This window comes from Anser cygnoides, chromosome 6 (assembly GCF_040182565.1).
Source record: "Anser cygnoides isolate HZ-2024a breed goose chromosome 6, Taihu_goose_T2T_genome, whole genome shotgun sequence".
Lineage (NCBI taxonomy): Eukaryota > Metazoa > Chordata > Aves > Anseriformes > Anatidae > Anser > Anser cygnoides.
Window position 1 is genome coordinate 9,787,955 of NC_089878.1, and position 13,743 is coordinate 9,801,697.

Below are 13,743 nucleotides of genomic sequence, written 5' to 3' on the forward strand. Positions count from 1 at the left end.
TCCACAGTCGGTGGAAACTGCCGAAAGGCCTGCCCCACAGTCACACTCTCCATCCGCACCGCCAGCCAGAAGGCAAGCCCACATGCCACTTTCCATAAGCCTTGATCCTGCTGAGGGGTTTAAAAAGGAGGTGATTCAGCCTTCGTACCTAAGCAGCCTCTGACCTCGGTGCTAAGGCCATTAGCCGATGGCAGCAGGGGATCTGAGCGCAGACGCGTGGCCTCAGAGCGCCTGGTGTCCCCAAAGCCCTGCTAGATGTGCCCCAGAGCAGCACCCACCACATCTGGGAAGTGAACAGAAGAATTAGAAAGAAGTGTGTCTGATCGCTGTGAGTCATCACGTTTTCAAACAACTGGCCTGGTAGTATCGGAAGAACTAACCCTACTGCTTCAAATTGCTCCTTCGTCCTCTCTCCTCCTTCCTGCCCCCAAATTTATGGTTACAGAAAACACAAGGTTCAGAGACTGATGTTGCAATTCTAAACCATGGCTGTTACTACCAGACAGAGCGTAATGAAAGGGACGAAGGCACCAGAGACCAAACGACATTAAGATGCTGCTTTTTAATCATAAAATTGTTGAAATGCATCTTCCACTACTCACTGAGGCGCTAATGGGAGCTCAGGAATGGAAGCACGATTGCAGCAGAGCCCAGCCCGAAGGAGGACACAGATCACAGCAGACTTGTACCAGCACAGGCACTGTCATCACAACACTTTGCAACTACAAAACACTGGAGCAGGCCAAGGGGAGGCTGGGCACAATCTCTGCCAGCCTCCTGGCCAGGAGGCCGAGCAGAAGGGAGGACGCTGGCGGGGAGGCAGCCGAGGTCCTCGCCCCATCTCCCTGCGCGAAGCACATGTTGGTGATTTATGGACAGCCTGACTTTAGAGCTAAGGAATGGCAGTTCTCTCTAATAATAGCAGCCTTTTGGGGTATTCAGCAAGTCGGAGAATGGAGCCCGAGTAAATGGTTCGCTGTCCTCAGGAGCGGGATTTAATACACTTGGCCACACAAGTAGCTACAGTAGGGCCAGGAGCAGTGCCGGTGCTGCTCACCCGAGATCCCAGGTTGCTGCTACAGGACCGTGCGTTCTCCTTGCACAGTAATGCACAAAATAGCCAAAATACTTCATACCAACTGTGTATATTTATATGTATCCTCAAGAGAGAGAAAGTATCATATCTTACGTGTCTTCTTGCATTACGTTCAGAAATTTTGAGCTCCGTTTCTGACATGGAATAATAATCACTTGCCTGCAGCCATGCCCAGCACCACTAGCTCCCATGCGAGCCTGCAGACCTCTGGCTGCTCAGCCCCTACAAAAGTGAGGCTGTAAGAGCTTATAAAACTGGAAGATCACTTACTTTATCTTGCCCCAGCGTTTCTTGCTGCCGAATGCTGGCGGCTGTCCAGCAGGACAAGCAGCACAACAAAGCGGAGTGAGCCGTTTGCTGCAATACAACCTTCCAAAAACACGCAGTGCTCCCAAAATCCAGCAAACAGAGCTCACAAAGTCCACGGAGCTTCTGAAGCACCTCTCTTAATATCCCAGCTATTCTGCAAGGTATTGCAGGCTGGTTACCGTCCTCATTCCCCTCACCTTCACCCTCCCACCGAGCACTGCCTCTGCCATTCTCAAAAGCCCTCTGTTAGCTTGTTGCTGCGCAAAGGTTTCCTTGGGCTGGGACTGCTCGCAGGTCTCCAAGGAGGGGATCGCTGGTGCAGCAGGATCTCCTCGGCTCTTTGTCAGGGCTTGGCTAATCAGGTCATCTCCGCATCACACTGGTGCACGGCTGTATACAAACGGGTGCTTAAATTGCGCACACTATTTTCTCTGTTCTCAGCCAGCCTTTGAAACTACAGTCGTTTTTACAGAACTGCCTTTGTTTTCACCTTCAGCCACAAACTTACAGAGCGGAATGAACCGTGCTACAAAGGGAGAAGAAATATTTAAGGGATGTTTACGGCTACGACGCATCGTTCGCTATCTCCACGTCAAGCTTCACCCCGGGTTCCCTTGCCTTTCTTGCTCACCCACTTGCTAAAAGTGGCAGGCTTTCTCATTCCTTGGCAGAGCAAAGCATAAATAAGTAAATGGAAAAAATTTAAAAATTTTTTGGCACCTTTCCTAAAAATCACAGCAAATGAGATAGCGGGGATGAACTCTAATCCAGCTTGCTGCAAAAGCATGAACTTGCAGTCAAACCATTTCCCTCCAGCTAATCCAACTGCCTCCCACTTTCTCCCTGTCCAAGACAACATCTCGTGAAACACACACACACAAAGGGAGGTGAGCAGTCTCAAAAGCTTCTACCTGTGGATAAGAAGCCAGTGGCACACGTTCAGCAGACCACATGGCAATATTTTTTTCCAATTTTTTCCTTCTTCTCTTTTCCTATCTCAGAGCAGCAAGCAGCTGATCCTGAATCACACCTTATCCTGAGTGACCAAATTGAAAACAATTATTGTTAATGTCTCCTAAGTGCTAATTGAACTGCAGTTCCCTGTTAAACTGCATTTTGGCAAGTTCTCAGTACCAAAATATTTTTTTCACCCACAAATTAGTGTAGCTACGCACCAGAAGCTAGAAGTTCCTCGCGTTTTGTCCTCTATCCTAGAAATTTGTTTCAGTCAAAAGTGAGATTTGGGGGGAAAAAAAACGCACCAAACCCAAGCCACCTCCCAGCCTTGCTGAGAAATGTGATGCCCAGGTGGGCTGTAAAGGACAGCTCTGGTCACCTTGTCCTAAGCATGCAAGGCAGAGGGCAATTCCTGCTCAAGAACAAAAATCCATCTGTCCACCACACCAGGGAGCATGCAGCAGGACTGTGCCCCTCCGTCTCCTCGGCTGTCTGCTGTCCTAGGTCGTTGCTTATTTTGTCTGTGGGCTCGGAGAAGCAGGCTGGCCGCTGTCACCAAGGGACTGTGGTCTCCAGCTGGAGGTTAACTTTCCTGGCAGCGGCAGCGTGCCACCGGCCTCTTCCTGCTGCCCCCGGAGCAGCAGAAAAAGCAAGCCTGACCCTTGCCTCTTCCCCGGCTCCTCTCCTCTCACCAGCAGGAAACAAAGCTTTGGCCCTGCTTCAGATCCTCATCCTTGAGGAGGCAAAATTCGAATCTGCCGCCCCCGAAGAGCCTTGGGGTGGCTCCGTGGGCGAACGCAGTGAAGGACGGCTGCAGCTCGGGCGGACACGACGTGTTCCCTCCCTGGCCCCGTGGGACGCAGGGGGCAGATGGTGCAGCAGCTCTCCCAGGGGCTGCTGCAGATTCCATGTCCATAACACAAAATAATGCAACGTTTGCTGCCAAGGTCTGCCCTTAGCTTTGATTGCAAAGAAATTAAGCACTGTTACGTCCCTCTGGAAAATGAGGCCGGGCTCCAGCAGTGACAGCCAGGTACAGCACAACCTGCTGCACATCGCCTTGCCAATGGTCAGCCAACCTCGCTGTTCCATTCACAAACTTCTCCTAGGCAGTAATTAACAACATTGCTAATTGGCAGCTCAACACGAACAGAAAACAACCCAACTTCTTCCCCTTTTCAAACCTGGATACCTAGTTCTTAAACACGGCAACGCTCGGATGTGGAGCCCCTCTTCCACACTATTAAAAGCACATTTTTTTTGAAAATGCAAGGTAAGGAATGCCAAAACTTGGAAACAATGAGCCCTGACTCTTACTCTAAGAGCACTCCAATAGCAAAAAGGGTCCTTAAGGAGGGTGTTTACACCTCTCTAGGAGTGTAGTGAGACTTCAAGGCATGTTTCAACATACTTTCCTCCTGGAACAGTACAAAGGAGTCTCAGTGAATAGAAAACTTCATCACTGAGTTTCTTGCTGCTGGTACAATTTGGCTCTTAATTAATGAGGCTTTTCAAGTCAATTTTGCTTAAACAGGGAGCACAGCACTCTACAGAAGTGAAGCTGTCTCTGGATGGAACAGATGATGGTGAATGTCACCTGCAAAGGAAGGGGAATTACCCGAGTCAAGTGACAAAAGCCTGAGCAGGGCTCTTACGTTACACCTGGACATCCCCGATGCTGGGTGTCAAATTTGTTTGTCACGAGCTGCCAAAAGATCCAGCTTCTGGCCACCGAGCTAGTGCAAATCTTAGCCGGTGACACCATGCTGTCACACCGACTGCAGCAGAGCTACGGCTACTCCTAGCAGTTAGGTTGAGCCAAATAGTTCACAGCTAATAAAAAGGAGGAAGGGGGAACACAAAGATTTAAAAGCATCGAGTCCTTTTCTGCATGCTACAAATGGGAGCCTTCAGGCATGCCCACATGGAGCTGGTTAACATGCCAGAAATTCAGCGAGAAATCATCAGCTTATTTAGGCAACCTCGGAAATTTTTAGTTTCCACATTGAAGGATCTCAGTTTAAGCCTGCTACCTCTGAAACCCATTTAAACCTTCGCAGAACACGGCTGAGTAGTTATTTAATATCTTCTGGAGGTGTTGCGTGCACCAAGTGTAGACTAACAGGTCTGTTACACCCAAGTGAAGCTTAAATTAGGATGTGGCTGCCTCGCTAAGCCAAGCTTCAGTCAGGCTTTAGCTGACACAAGCCGTTGTTGCCGCACTCCCGTTCCCCACCCCTTCCCCCGCTAATCCTTTCTGCTGGCACCAGTGCTCAGGGAGCTGGGCGGTAAACCAACACCAACCCTCCCAAGGAAGCCACCTCTTTTCAGCTGGATCAGGGTTCCTGTGCCATCATGGGAATGGGGGGCTGTGGGAGGCCAGGGGGAGCCCACCTGGGATTTTCAAACCCTGACGGCTTCGATGATTTGAGCCCCATTCAGCGAGAACCCTGCTCCGGTCCAAAGGCCGGGACGCTGACTGAGCAGCATCTCGGTACCAGCACGGATGGCAACGTCTAGACCACAACTTGCCCCAGATGGCCAGAGTTTAGGCATGACTGCCTGCTTGCTCACGGCGAGTCAGCCGCGCTGCATACCTCCACCTGGCAGGGGCACGAACTGCTAACCGAACATACACGGCTGCTCTGTGTCGCAAGACTCCTCTCCAGAACCTCGGGCCAAATTTCACCCGCAAATGCACTTATGCAACTTGTACTTACACGAGTGAGAGTCATGTATTCATATCCCAGGGTAGCAAAAGCATTTCTGGTGACCCATCCTCCCCCTCCTCCTTTCCCTCTGCTTCCCAAGTAACTATGGTGCAACAAATATTGTGCTTAACACAACACCAGGCTTCTGCTGCCTGTCTTCAGGTGCAGGGAAGAGCCTCCTTGTCCCCACACCCTTGTAAATCCGTGTGCAATGTCAGACCTGATCCCCAGGAAAGAAAAGCAGGACGCAGTGGTACTTGGCTACAAGCTGCCGTATCCTCTGCCGGTGCCTGAGCTCAGCCAGTTACTAGGGTTGGAGTCGTGGATGATTTTTCCCTAAGGTCAAAATGTTGGATGCCTGTTTGCTCTGCTCCTTTTGGGGTTGTTTTGGTGGGGACAGAGGGGTAGGGATTTTCTTTTTCCTTCTCTCTATGAAACACGCTTTTCTGGTCGACTGTCGCCTAGCAAACTTTCTGCCTTTAAGCAAACGTGGTCAGTGCCTGCGCTCCTCTGCGTACCGCAGCCACCAGGACTTGCTGCCTTTGTCTTGCTGCCCTGATGCTTGTTACAGGCAGGCAGGTGATGTCTGGGGGGGCATGGGGGCTGCGGTGCCTAGCAGGTGTTCTCCAGGGCCCCTTTTCATTGTAAACTTTGGTTTCACAGCTCGGCTGAACTGCAGGAGGCAGGGCTCAGTGACGTGGGTGGTCTTTCACAGCCCTTCCCCTGGCTGATCTAAAGCAAGTCCCCTACTGTCTGCAGCACGCGCGATAAATACTGGAAGCCAGGCTCCTCTCTCACCACCGCTCCTTCTGCCTTCAGTACAACTACTTCCAAAGTACGCTGGAAAGCAGGGAGAGGAGGAAAAAACAAAATCAGGCTCAGCCCTTTTGTGAAACACTGTCTCAAAGCATTAAGACCATGAACACCTTTTTATGTTTAAGATTGTTTCAAACTCTAACGAGGGAGCAGAAGAAACCCATACTCATTGAGCAACGACACAGCATTCACCGCTAAGAGGATTTTCTAAGAGCCCGTCGAGAGCTCTGCGTGGTACCCAAACCTAGAAGTTTGTAATGGAAAACGCTGACAAACTCCGGCTATATATGGATCATCCCTTATAAACAAAAATAAAGTGATTTATAACACCCCTTCAAAGCGACCAAAACCTCATTGCTCACTCATTGTCATCTCTGCTTCTTAAGAAGTGCCTGACTTCCTAAAATGCTTTCCAACATACGCACGGAGTAGTAATTATAATAGTAATGGCTATTTCATTTATAAGGAACTTTCCACGAGGGATCTGCGCTATATTTGAAAATACAGCCAACAAAGTTCCTTGAAGCACACGGAATGACTTCCAGGGTCTGGACCAGGCCCTTTGGTTCATTTTCTGGCATTGTCACTGCATTTTTAGCACCAGAGACCTTACTTTAAACAAGAGAAATGCTTTGATTACACAGCTACACTATTGGATCCTTCACAGCTTTCAGGAAAAGATGCATTTGTCTTTAATTGTACCAACTCTAAATCATCTTAATGCAAGCTGACCTAGCCACGTCCTCCTCCTCCTCCAAAGGAGGTGCCTCCCCTGACTCATCAGCCCATGGAAAATTATAGGATAAGCACCTGTCACAAAAATATTTTCTGTCTTTGTCACCGAATTGTAAAAAGGGGATTAACAAAGAAACCTGTCTCATTTATTTATTTGAGGCAGAGCCTTGTCTGCGCCCTTGGAGGCAGGTGACTGATGCAAAGCCGGGGCAGCTCCCCAGGTACAGGAACCCTCCGGTGAGCTGCAGGGGAGCAACAAGCCCTTGCAGTCCCAAAGCACTGTACAGGGACTTCTCCCCCCATGTTTCACAGTCACTGCCGTGTTGGGCTCTGCTGTGATTAAAAGCAAAGAGGGAAAACAGTTTTGCCTAACCACGCTGTGACTGCATGAAGTTGAATGAAAACTCTTAAAAGCCAACAGTGCCTTTGTAAGCGCTGCGCTCTGTCAGCACAGCGATGCTTTGAGCCGTGTGTTTTCACTCAAGACACACGATCAAGTGCCTTTCTCTTACATCTTCTTTACCAGTTTCAGACACCCAGCGGGGGCCAGGCGTTTGCAGCGAGACCCCCTCACGTCCCGAGCCCCCAGCAGCATGGAGCTCTGTCCACGCGGGCAGGACCTGGAGCATGCAATTCCCCTCCATCTGAGGGTACACATCAAAGGGCTGCTCCTAGAGCCAGCCACGGGTGGTATTATAAGGACCGCAGGACCCGGCTCAGTCCCTTGACTCTTCCAGATTTAAAGGACAGAGCATTTTACAATCAATTTCCCCTTTCAGAAGTCACTTTAAAAATCTAAATCTGTTTAAGCCCCGAATTTAATATATTAAACACGGGGGGAAGGCTATCTCTGGTGCCTCCTTCCCACAACTTAAAACACACCAGCTATGAAAGCAGCAAGATATTTAAATGACTATTCATTCTGATTATTATTTTTTTTTAAAGAAATGCTAGGCTTTCACCTGTATCATTATTATGTAGGCAGTGACAGATGGCAATAGAAAAATATAAAATAACTCTTAGAGTATTAACTTTTTTTCAGTACCGTATGTGTCAGATTCTTTAGCATAAATAAATGGCATTGCACAGTCTCATTAAATCTATACATCTGTGTAGTAACTTGCAATTTATGGATATTTTCTGACACAATGTTCAAACCAACAGGTTTAGCTCACATGTTTCTTTTCTCACCATGCCATCTCCAAGTCACCAGAAAAGCAAACAAAAGCTAAACCCTACAGTAAATACTCCCAAAGAACTCTACGAGAAGATTTGCTATTCATCAGCTGCACACGTTTAAGGGAACGGGAAGGGAAGAGGGTGGTGGGGCCACGGGAAGGAAGGGGCTGGAGGGAGGTGGCAAGTAAAGCCTTGTTCAGCCTGGACCTTGTCCCCAAAGGGACTTTCATTGGGACACAATGAACTATCGTTGGGAGCCCTGCCTTTAATGTGACAGCCCACTGGCACAGGGCGGTGAAACAAGATGCAGCACCATCAACTGTTGCTAAAGATTCATTAAAGACTTCAACAAAAGATAAAATCCATGAACAGCCACAAGGATGGTCAGAGAACAAGCCCGTGCCCCAGAAGAGCATAGCAGCTCCACAACTTCATTCCCGACTGGTTTATTTTATAAGGTACCTCCTTTTTCATCTGCCGCAATAGCACCTTGGGAGCTGCTCTCCAAAGATCTCCAGCAGATCCGGAGAACTGTTAACACCTCCAAAACAGCACAAACATCAGGAAACGCTCCTGCCGAAACATCAAGCCACATCTTGCAGACGAACGCAACGAAAGCTCCAATCTGGCATTAGCTGCAACTTGTGCACACCAACCTTTTGTCTCCCTGGGTGAAGGATCTGTTGGAAGCTATTTACGTACTGGCTCCTTTCCTCTAGGAGGAGCTGGTATCTCTGCCTAAAATTAAGACTGCTTGACACTTCCTACGATAAGGCCCTGTTTTTTACTTGCTTCTCTCTTTGCCAAAAATGATTTAGGCTGAAATTTGTAGGAAATATTTTTTTTTTTGTGCGCGTGAAATTGCCATCACAACAGTTCGCCTGGCTCTGACAACGAGATGGGAGCAAACACCACCGCTGGCTCTTCAGTTAAAACAAGCTGATCCATGACCAGCCAAATTAATGAAGCCTGTGCTTTTCTACAGATTTGTATAGTCTCCTTCAACCCCTCTTACCTTGCAGTAATCCCATTTCAGGTACCTGCTACCAGACAGAACAAGTAGCATCCAAGTCTACCCTTTTCCCCTCACTAACAAGGGCCAGCAATCCCAGGGGATCCTCTGACCATTCCCCAAATTTCATCTCACCAGTACACCTCTTCTACTCTATCAACGCAAGAAATGTGAGATCCAGATACACGAAACATCACCGACACACTTTACTTAGTTTTTGAGGATGGGTCATGTGCATTTAAAAATCATTATTCACTGCAATGAAGGAGGGGGGGGAATAGGAAAGAATTTGGCATCCTAAGAGCCTCGCTAAAGCTCTTTAAAGTGCATAATTCCATCACCGTACTGTACATAGCACACAATCTCTGAGGGGTAATTATCCATGGGTTGGAAGCCAGTGTGAATATACGCACAGTAAGTCAATATGATGTTGTGCTTGCTGCTTCTCTTTTCTTTTTTTTCTTTCTTTTTTTTTTTTATAAATCAATTTTAATTGTTGTGGATCTATTTCTGCTAATAAAAGAGAGTGAACCGATTCTGGTCGGATGGATTTCTGGATACGGAAAATGAGTGAGCAAAACATGTGAGAGTACTTACTGTATTACCAGAAATATTTATAAATGGCTCTTCCCTCCCTCGGCTGGCAGAATATCAAAGCAGTGAGGAAGCAGCACGGATGGCTTTTGAAGGGATGGAGAAAGCACAAGTCCACTCCTCCATCATCAACATGAGAAAGCAATGCCACAGGGCTCCAGCAGAAGCGCAGACTGCAACTGCTCCAGCAGCAACATCTCCCCCTTGACAAAGGGCAAGCATTCGTCCGAGGGCAAGCTGCACTAGGAAGGATCACAATGAGCCTCTGTGGGGAATATACAACGTGCCTGCTGGGCTATGACAACGGAGCAGCTGGAGAGCAAGGTTTTTCTTCTCTCTCTTTGTTTTTTTCCCCCAGTTTGGATAAGATTCCCAGGAATGTCTGTCCTTCCAGCTGAGGATGGTGATATTCTACAAAGGTTTGATGCCAGCAAGACCAATCTAGACTCTGGGTTTGACAGCAATGCCACCTTTTCCACAACACACGGCGCTCCCCCAGCACACTGACACCAGCAATATAAAAATGCAGAGATGAGCACATTTTCAAGAGGCACGTGGAAAAGCATCCATGCCCTCGTGTGAAACTTTGGCTGGGACAGAAAGGGCTCTGCACCAGGCGCTCCTGCAAACAGGGTTTGTGCACAGGTGTGCACACACACATCCCCATACAGGGATGCAGATTCCTGCCGTGGACGTGTGTTTTTGGATAACTGCACACAGAGGGATGAAGCTTTCTACAACTGGATTAACCAAATGAAGACAGGCCAGCCGTGGCCTGCAGATTTACCTGGTGGGACGAGCCCCTTGTTGGGGTGCTGAGCTCCCAGCTGTCCCCGTGCCCAGCCAGGTACCTGCAGTGACAGCTGGGCTGCAGCAGCGCCTTGTTCCCATCGGAAGAGAGACGCAGCAAGGCACATCGATTCCCAAGTCAGCTCGTACATGTGAAAGTGCCTGGGGGGTCCTGATTCAGTGCAATACTTAAGCAATCACCGATCTTTAACGTTAAAGTCAACAGGACTTTGGTACATACATAGGTAATTACATGAATTCATCACTGGGCTGAGCAGGCATGTTCCAGCTCACAAAAGCAATGAAAGGACATTGTGCAGGAAGAACGAAAAGCCTTGAGGAAAGGATTAGTAGTGTCACAAGTTAAACATCTCCTCCCTGATGACATACAGGATCGGGTCAACTGTGCAGACAAGCGAGAACACTGCAGCATGAAGCTAGAGGTGGTAATAGCCTGCTCAAACTACTGCCTGTAGTAGCAGTTCAGATAACAAACAATACTAATGTACAATAAACATTTTTAATAGCTTTCCTGCAGAGGGGAGGTTGAGATTTTTTTGTGTGTTTAACTGCACATTGTTTCTACTCCGCATCTACTTGCCTATTTTAACTTACCTGACAGATTTAAGCGTAAGAAATAACAATAAACTTCTCTCTATAACCAACCTCCGAAATCCTGCAGCTCTTGCTTTACAGTTCTAAAAATCATAACCTAGGAGGGCTATAACCTAATAGTGATATGCTGTCATTAACAGTCTGCTGAATTACAACAAATAATGTAGAAGGACCTGAGTGGCAACGCCGCCCCACTCTCGTAAAAATAGATCACAGAGGTTTGGCGACAGTATGAATGTTTTCCAGTTATATTGTACTAGGTAACCAACCATTAGTTATGACCAGTCTTGATCTTGGAAAAAAAAATCAAAATGCATTATTTTAAAACTCTTCTTAATCTGCACTAAACATCCAAGTACCTCGGGTGACTGTCTTCTTCTAAGTCTAGGAAATATCAAGAATTTACAGTAGGTCATTTGAGCACCTTCACTCACAGCGAGCACAAAAGAGTTCAGTGCCTGCTGAAATAATTGCCAAGCAAGGATGAGATAAAGATATAAAACAAATTTATTGGCTGTCTAGCAGACTTTACATTCAATTTGCTCTTGTCACATTCTCATCAAGTGTAGGTACCTGCACAACTCTAGTTGCAAAGGTTACGACCAGAACCACGCCAGACCCAGCTAGCTCAGTGCCAGATTCAATCTGAGGGGTTCAGAAAGGCAGCACACATACCCCCAAGTAGGACGTATAATTTTATATATCACACGTGATGCTTCATTTATCTGCTTTCATGTTTGTATCGGATTCCTTGACTTCCTTTAATGTTCCCAAACATTCATAATCACTATTATTTATGTGCATATGCTAAAGGCTGTTCGCAGAAAGTGACTTGTCATATAACCAATTCCTTGTTACTACTCTGCTGTTTCTCGCCTGGGGCTTTGGGAGCACTGGCTTCCTTAAAGATATCGCCCACTGGGGATTCTCACTCAAGGGAAAGAATAAAGCATCCACTGTGAGGCACAGCCTGAGACACTTAAAGCTCAGAGGTTTATTTTAGGCACCTGCATCCTGCATGTACGCAGAGGGGGAATGTCCCAGTCTCCAACTCTCAGTTCTGGTAGGAGACGTAAGGAAAGAGTAGATTTTGCATTGACCACGGAAGGCAAAAAGAAAGAAAGAATCATATGGGTTAAAGCAAACATTTAGTTTGCTATTAAAATAACTTGAGTTGACTCAAGACATTTATTTGAGCAAAGAGAAAATAAAACATTTTGGAAATTGTGTAACCTCCCTTTCAAGGGCTAGCCCTTTAGAGCTCAAATAGATCATCTTCAAGCAAACATGGAAACATTTTCTACTTTTAAGCAGCAAAAGCCATTTCAATGTCAGGGAAGTGTTTTCTCCCCCAACATTTTCATCAGACTTGACTCAAATTTCATTTTGGTCCTGCTCGCAGGCTGCCTTTTTGGACACATTGATTGCTTGTTGTTTCTACCTAGCAGTTACCACAGCATATCGTTCCCAGCAGGCTGGAAGGATGCAAACCACTCTCAAGCTAGTCTCCTGCATCAAGAAGTAGGGAATATGTTTAAGTCTAGGAATTTTTGGAACAGGCATGGTTTAAATAACAAAAAACAAACACAACACAGAAACACAACTAAAAACACCAAAAACTGAAAGACGTGAAGCATCTCTATGTCCTTAACTATGATGACCACACGTGATGGCACGGATATGTAATATCTGCATTAAGAAAAGCCCCTCACTTCTCTGGACCTTAAACCTCCAATAAAAGTCAGCTAAGGCATCTCCGTAGAGTCTTACTTGGCACCTAGCTGCATCTTGAGATGTCTAAACAAACCTTTAAACCAGAATCTAAATCTCTTTGCAACTCAGTTCATCTACAAAACAGGCTGTAACTCCTTACCTTATGGAGGTTCAGCGACAATAAACTGATTAACAGTGGAGATTAATGTTTGTGCACTGAAGTCAATGGAAGTAGAAACAAATCCTAATGCAGCCTAAGTGGCACACACTGCTTACAGGAATCCCAGCATTTGTAAAGCAAGTGCCTTCTCCATCAGAGACGAGATACATCTGCTTGCAAAGGAACTTGCACAATTTTCATTTCATACATTTTGGCTCAAGCTAGTAGTAGCAGCCTGCCTCTCCTATGAGCCCTTCAGAGAAAAAAATCTCTGTACATCCTTTAAGTTCTCTGCTGTTGGGTTCAACAGAATTGATGCAGAACAACTTGGAATGTAAATTCTTGCGACAACTGAAGTTTAACACAGGCTGCAAGAAAAAGAAAGAAAGGCAGGACTTCGCATATGTTTGCACAAAAGAGAAATTGCTCAAATTAAGTGGGAAAAATCTTCTAACACTAACATCTTATAACATGACCGTGCCCATTGAAATGTCTTTCACAAAGACCGTGCTGAATCCACAAGTCACTATTTCCAGTGTTGGAAGCATGGCCAGATACTGCACGAAGGAAAACTAATTTGTATCACTACAGCGAGTTTTTCTTATACTGCAAACAGAATATATTGATAAAAAACATAATCTGGATGTTAATTTAAGACAAAATATGACATTAATAGTAATTTGGCAGAAAAACCCACTACATCTGCTAAAATATCTATTTCAGTAGACATGGAACATGTCTGACTTAGTCCTTAATACATTTTATCCTCTCCCTCTAGTTAAACACAGGCCATGACTAGCGCTAGCTTTAAACGGGGGTTTTATTACACAGAAAATGTCAAGGCTGTCATTGAGAAAATCCTGAAGATGTAAGGCAGGCCCCAGCTCCAGCAGAGTGAAGAACTCTACCCCCTTTAGGGTCTTCAGTGACACTTGAAGCATTTGCTCAGACTAACTGAGCCCAAGCTCTCTGTGGCACTGCTGCATCCCCTACCTTCTCAGCTGGCAAAGGCGTTTTGATCAGGAATTCCATCTGGATGTTAGAAATCTTCTCAATT

The 13,743-nt window shown here is 46.6% G+C and overlaps 1 protein-coding gene across 23 annotated transcripts in view; it reads right to left on the reverse strand.

Moving 5' to 3' along the window:
• The window catches only part of IKZF2 (IKAROS family zinc finger 2), a 116,202-nt gene that overhangs the window by 58,533 nt on the left and 43,926 nt on the right, over positions 1–13,743 (reverse strand). The gene's annotated exons all lie outside the window — the stretch shown is intronic.